The sequence below is a fragment of the Misgurnus anguillicaudatus genome, chromosome 19 (genome assembly GCF_027580225.2).
Source record: "Misgurnus anguillicaudatus chromosome 19, ASM2758022v2, whole genome shotgun sequence".
NCBI classification, from domain to species: domain Eukaryota; kingdom Metazoa; phylum Chordata; class Actinopteri; order Cypriniformes; family Cobitidae; genus Misgurnus; species Misgurnus anguillicaudatus.
In genome coordinates, this window is record NC_073355.2 from 25,071,225 (window position 1) to 25,078,759 (window position 7,535).

Sequence of the window (7,535 nt, forward strand, 5' to 3'; positions counted from 1 at the left end):
CGTTAAGAAGCACACCAGTCAACGAAGAGGTTCCATTTAAACAAATAAGCCTGTCTAGTAGAATAGTGTTATAGATATAGTATTAGAATAGTGTTAGATACCGCTTGCGGTAAATTACTTAGAACCTCCACATCTAAGATTGTTATTCACACTGGCATGGATGACACCAGGCTCCGCCAGTCGGATATCACCAAAGATACTATTAAGGAGATGTGTGAAATTGCAAAAACAATGTCAGACAATGTAATATGGTCTAGGCCCCTCCCCGCCTACCGGGGAGATGAAACGCATAGTAGATTAGTGTCTCTCAATGGCTGGATGTCAAAGTGGTGCCCTCAGCATAATGTAGGGTTCAGTGGCGGATGCAGAACTGACATATGGGTGGGCATGGATTAAGTCCGGGTGGGCCTGAATCTATGGGTGTCACTTTTGAATAAGAAACTACAACAAGTCTATAAAATTCTTCAAAACTTCAGAACACTAATTTAAACAGCATACACACACACCCGCACTGCACGTCACATTTTTTACATTATTGATACTTTAAATTGTAATGCAACGTGACATTAATTAAGCCTTTTTTGGTAAAAAAAATATTGGGCTGTCATAGCCTACAAAAAAGAACCTGCACACATTGACAAGAAATATAAATGAACCAAAAAACCATATACTTTTTTAAATAGCCTATTAAAGTGTTTAAATAAATATGGCTACTAAATGCCTAAAATGAAGCTTCTAACATCATATTCTCTTCATGCAAATCACAAAAAATATATTTTCGTTCTCACATATTTAAGTTAACTTACTAAATAAATAAAGAAAAAGGGAATTGCTAGAATAATGTTAGACTCTGAGGTTAAACGAAATGACAAATAAATAAACATTTAATATACTTTGTGATGAGCACAAGAGCAAGCCTACTCGTGAAGAGCGGAGCCGAGGAGCGCGCATATCAGACGTGAACGAAAGGAATAATGGGTTTAATTATGCGTTCACTTCATTTCCTGACAGTTTCACTTGTTAGTGAGGATAGTAATGGCTAACAAGATGACCCCAAATTACATACAATATAATTACCTAACTAAATCTGAGAGAATGCAAACACATTACAATATTTTTTCCTCCGCCCGACGGGCAGGGCGCAGATACATTTTTGTAGGCCGACAGGAATTCACCATAGTCCCGGGACGTCGGGCTAGCGATTTTGCGAGCCCTGCATAGGTTTGTTTTGTAGAAAGACTTTCTTTAAAGTGAATTTCATTTGTATAAATTGTATCTTAATATTAATCAATGTTTAATCAAACAATTGCCTCAACTTAACAAATAAGAAGCAAACCAAGAACGTCTGTGGTGTGGATTGAAGTGAACCCACAATATTTCCGCAGCCTACGTCTTTCTGCTTTTAATACATTTCTTAAATTAATGTCTCAATTACACAGTAGGCTTATAGGTTGTTATGATAGGCTATTTGTTGCTTTAAAGCAATAGGCTTTATTGTATAAAGTGAAGCAATAAACGTGGCGTGACTTATAGTGCTGAGTTAGAGAGCTGGTATATCAAACACTGTGATCAGATGTTTTCTTTCTATTTTTTACCCCGCTGTCATATTTGTTGTGTGTTTATGTTATTGAGAGGAAAGCGTGCAGCACATATTTCTAACGTTTTGTTATTCAAAATACGTTTTCCACTTGCTTGCAAGAAAAGTTCTCAAAGTGATCATGGCTGAAAGCTGCTTAGGAATATTTTTCTCATTAGAACCTTAATATAAACGCATTCAACTGCTTTATAATAGTTTTTAAATAGTTATCAGGCTTACTTATATTTTTACTGTTTTTAAAATAACATGAAATAGATAAAATACACCCCATACACTATACAGAGTAGTATTTTTTACATTTCTGATTGGGCGGGCCAGCTGTCAATCTGGGCGGGCCCAGACCGTTCCTCCTAACCCGAGATGGCCTTCACCCGTCATCGGAAGGAAGTGCTATACTCACTAGAAATCTGATCAATAGTATTAATTCTGATATAGTCTGACTATCCAGGGCTTAACCATCCGTCTGTTAGCTGCCGTGATATGTCAAGATAACTCATATCCCAGCACTTCGAGCCGATCTTACCAGAATATCAACACATTTTAACTGTATCTGTTCCCCGAACAAACAAATACAGAGCACCGCTTTCCACATCTGGTATAAATGTCAATGAAATAATTGTCAATGAAATAATTAATGACCAAAACTTAGATGCACTCTGTTTAACAGAAACCTGGCTTAAAACAGATGACTACATTAGTTAAAATTAGGGCTGTGCAATTAATCGTTTTTCGATTTCAATTTCGATTTTTGCACATTTCGATTGCAAAAACAAGATAATCGAGGGAGATCGATTAGTGTGCCGCATTTCTGTTATTTCGTTTTGAGTCATTAATCCGACGCGTCATAAGCAGCTGCGCCTCGCACACAAAGTAGAAATTCTCATGTATTTTTCAGTTTTATGCTTTTCAAGCGAGCGGAAACTATCCCTCACGTTTAAAATATCAGCTGGATCGTGGCGCCGCTCTACGTGCAGAGAGCTGCGCGCTCAGTCATCTGTTTAAAGTCAGGTCACTAGGTAATAATCCTGTTTATGTTTGTAAAGTTATATGCATTTCAAGCGATCGTGTTTAAAATGTGAATCGCGTTCTGCTGGCACTTAAACACTACTGCTTTGACACGTGTAGCCTTCTGCAGCAACACTAAACAATGCATTGAATGTATGCAGGGCTTGACATTAACACCCGCCAAATGCGGGTATATTTCGGCTGCGACCGTTTGTGGAGACGCGCGCGCGTTCAGCGGAGCGTTGCGGACCAAAGCGCCACCTCCCAGAGAGCGCGCGAGAGGTGATGGATTTGCGAATGCACAAGAGGACGCAGTCTGAGCGCATACACACTTCGGGGAAGATATAACAATTGCATGGAAGTGATTGGAGAGATATATATTGCGTGCGCATTCTCAGGGCAAGAGCGGAGAGAAATTCAGCGCATTCCTGAATGAACACGAAATCAAATGAAACCCGACAGCTGAGAGGTTTGCGCATCATTTTAATGTTACAATAATGCCCTCTCGACAGTTGTCATTAAAAGTCTTAAATCACTTTTAACAGAAAACATGATCAAGCATATAAAATACAATCTGCATAAACAAGTTGAAAGTAAAATTCATGTACATTTCTTGACTGCTGTTGTTAATAAATTTTAAAGTGGTTGTCGAGGGGTTTTGTGTATATCTTTTCAGTTAATCTTTTACACCCCTGCCCCACTTTTAATATATTCATTCAATGTAAATCTATTTATGCCTTACTAGACTGTTTTTATGCACCTAAATATATGATATGATCTATACTGATATACATGGTATATAAAAGCTAATGTTGTCCTAATTTGGGTGGTCAGACTGAAATTCAATCTGCATCTAATTTAGCTAAACCAAGTAAATTTGCTCAAATTAAAGTCATTTTAGGATGCCAAAGTCAAGTTTAATCATATAAAATTTATTTTACCAGCAACAAAATTGTGGCCTGTGAAAATGCTGAGTGGCTAGTAACTTTGGAAAACAACTAGCTACTTTGGCTGGTGAGCAAAAAAGTTAATGTCAAGCCCATGTATAAATGCATGTTTTTACAGTCATTTAAGTAATCGTGTTAAATAATCGAGATTAAGATTTTTATCAAAACAATCGGGATTATGATTTTTCCCATAATCGAGCAGCCCTAGTTTAAATAAATCCACCCCACAAGACTATTATTATAAACACGAACCTCGATTAAAGGGGAGAGGGGGTGGTGTAGCTACAATATACAACAAAACTTTTAAAGTAAACCAAAAATCTGAACAAAATTTTAAATCATTTGAACTAATGATGTTAAATATGGAAATAACTGATCGTAACAACAAACAGCTTTCTTTTGCCTTAGCTACAATCTATAGACCTATAAGGAGATGCAGATTTCCTTAAATAAATAGCAGATTTCCTGTCTGAGCTTGTAGTCACTGTAGATAAAGCTCTTATCGTTGGTGATTTTAATATCCATGTGGATAACCCAAAAGATGCATTAGGATGTGCGTTTATGGATGTTCTGAATTCTCTCAATATTAGACAAAACGTGACAGAGTCCACGCATACTCGTAAGCACACATTAGACTTAATTCTGTCACTCGGACTCAATATTAATGACATCGAAATATCACCTCAGAGTGATGCAGTTTCTGACCATTACCTTGTGTCATACACTGTACTTCTAGATAGGATCACTCAATCCACAACATGCTACCGACTAGCCAGAACAATAATTTCCACCACTAAAGATAGCTTTATTAGCACTCTTCCAGACCTGTACCAAATGAAACATGTAGCAGATAACTGTGACGATCTAGATATTGTAATAGAAAGCCTGAACAATGTCTGTTCTAACACATTGGATGCCGTTGGTCCCATTCGAAAAAAGAGAATTTCATGAACTTCTTTTCTAACAAAATTACGGCTATTAGGGAAAACATTGTAGCTACCCAAGCAGCCACCACTCTACCCATTAGTTCACTTAACACTAGATTACCATACGAACATCTTGATTCATTTAAACCTACTACAATAGATGAGCTCTCTAAACTAGTCACCTCATCCAAATCATCGTCCTGTATATTAGACCACGTTCCCACAAAACTAGTTAAAGAGGTATTCCCTGTAGTGTCAAACCCGGTAGCAGTTATTACTAGCAGTTATTAAACCTTTGATTAAAAAAACACAATTTGATCAGGGAGAGCTTAATAACTTTAGACCAACCTCAAATCTCCCTTTTCTTTCGAAAATATTAGAAAAGGTAGGGGCAAGCCAGTTACGCACATTCTTGACAACTAATAGTAAATATGAAAAGTTCCAATCAGGATTCAGGCCCCACCATAGCACAAAGACAGCGCTGCTTAGAGTTACAAATGACCTCTTATTAACATCCGATTGTAGCGGGCACAGAACCTCTGCATCAGCTAGCAGTTAAATGTGCAGCAACTTAAAGCCATCTGTTCAATGATGAAAGAAAGACAAACACAAAAGAGTGCATGTGATCAGCTCCGGTGTTGTTGTGTTTTATATATTTTCTCATGAATTTCATAGTGATACAGATATAAATATTCACAGTATTACACATACCAATATAGTAATTCACAGTATTACAAATATGACTGTTCAGAAACACCATGGGCCCTATCTTGCACCCAGCGCAATTGACTTTGTCAGTGACGCATGTATCATTTCGTATTTTGCACTGGCGCACAGCGGGTTTTTCCCTTCAAAGACGCACGTCGGCAAACTAGGGAATGAACTTGCGCTCCCTGGGCGGTTCAGCGCAAAAAAGGAGGCGTGATCCGGCGCAAACCATCTCTTATGCTATTTTGCAGTTTCAAAAAACAATTGCGCTACTAACAAAAAAAAACTAGTCTAAAGTCAGTGGCGCGTTGCGCGTAGTTCATTATGCTATTTTAAGGGCGCATGCTTGACCATAATGTATAGCGTGCACAACGCGCATTGCTTATATAATCTACACAGATGCAACAGTTATTTTTGCAAATCCTAAATTGTTACAATAAAAAATATTAATAGCTACATGAGATAAGGGAAATCATTAAATCATAAATTGTTACAATAAAAAATATTAATACATGAGATAAGGGAAATCATTGTGGTGAGCATTGTGGTGATAGTTTTTATTTATTTTGTGTGGCAGCGTTAAACAATTATCATGCAAATAACGCAAAATTGTCAAAATATTTTCATAATTTTGTTGTATGGCTGTATTACGTTTATTTTATCTAAATAATAATTAAAATGTTTTCATAAGAAACCTTAATGTATATGAACTTGATTTGTAAGTGTACTTTGGGGTTGGACCTTGCTTGCGTTTCTTGGGTCCGATTTCAAAGCCCCCAAACCCTTTCAGCGGTGAGGGTGGACGCAGCGATGTCCTCCTGTGTGCCCGGCGTGCCTGTATTATGCTGGAAAGCTTGGAATCCCCCGTCTCCTGACATCATTGTAGTGCTTGGTGCAGCTGATGAGACAATTGCGGATATTTCCTCTCTGTTTAACCTACGCTGATTCGGGCGGGTTTCTCCCATCCTCATACAAAACAACTTCTCTGTCTTTGACTGCTCTTACAAGAACGTCGGTCTCCTCGGCTGTGAACCGCTCCTGGCGTGCGCCTGGTAAATCCGTCATAATAATAGCAACCCGCCATGGACATTGCGCCCTTGCGTTTAAAGGGAATGTTGGATAGCGTTCTGATTGGTTTATTTGATGTTACGCCCAAACCACACCTATGAATAATGAACCTACTTCAGACCAACCCCTTATTGATTTGCGTCCGGCGCAAGACTTATTTCTCCGGCCGGGAAAATAGCAACAGCGCCCAAGATCCGCCCACAAAGTCACTTGCGCTTTGCGCTTCGGACTTGCGTTTCAGATCGTTAAAATAGGGCCCCATGTCTCAATAAACCACTTCTTCATCATTGATTCAGTCTCTCTTACTTTAACATAATGCATTAATGAAAACTCATTCAATAATCAATCACTGTGTTACTTATTTGCATCTTCAAATATACATGACTTTCTATTTTCCATTTACATTTCATATCAATCAACCTCACAACATCATGTTCAAACACAACCCTTTCCCAAAAATCCTAAGTATTAGACTTGTATAAGAAACACATTAAAATATCCACCTTCATCAAAACGTGTCAAACATACATGGCATTCAATCACAGGAGAATGTTATAATTTCATTTGAGGATTAAACTTTATCAAAAGTACTCAATCCCCACCAGTTAAAATGCACTAACATACATTCTTTCTACATCCACTTAGATTAAAATGATATTGATATTTGACTAACCTGTTCAATCATGAAAGAAAGACAAACACAAAAGAGTGCATGTGATCAGGGGCCCGTTTCAATAAGGAGGTTCAACAAACTCTGATTTTAAACTTCAACTATTAGTTGATTTACTCTGAGATATTAAATTCTGAGTTTTCGTTTACATAAAAGCTTATCTGATTTAGTTCAATCGACTCTGAGTAGGTTGACTCTGAGTTAAGCCCGTGCACAGCCACAATGAAAAGCCATCATCAATGGAGCTCAGATATTACGATTTACCATGGCAACAGCACGTGACAAAGAGGTCTTAATCATTTTTACTACTAAAACTGAAAGTGTTACTGCAAGTGTACAGCAACTACGAGCATATATTTTAAAGAAAAGAGTTGTTTTTGTAAATTGCTACTCTAGTAAATGCGTACATTTAATTTTTCATCACAGTTAAAATATCAGAAGTAAATAAACTGAGGACTGTACGTTATTATATTCATTTACATGCACATGCAATCCCATGGACAAAAAGATGACAGCAGCTCAGCTAAAATAAAATTAAGCATAATACTTTGTCATACAAGGCTACGAACTTTACAAATGTTTGTCATGAATAAAACAAAAATCCACCCAGCCGG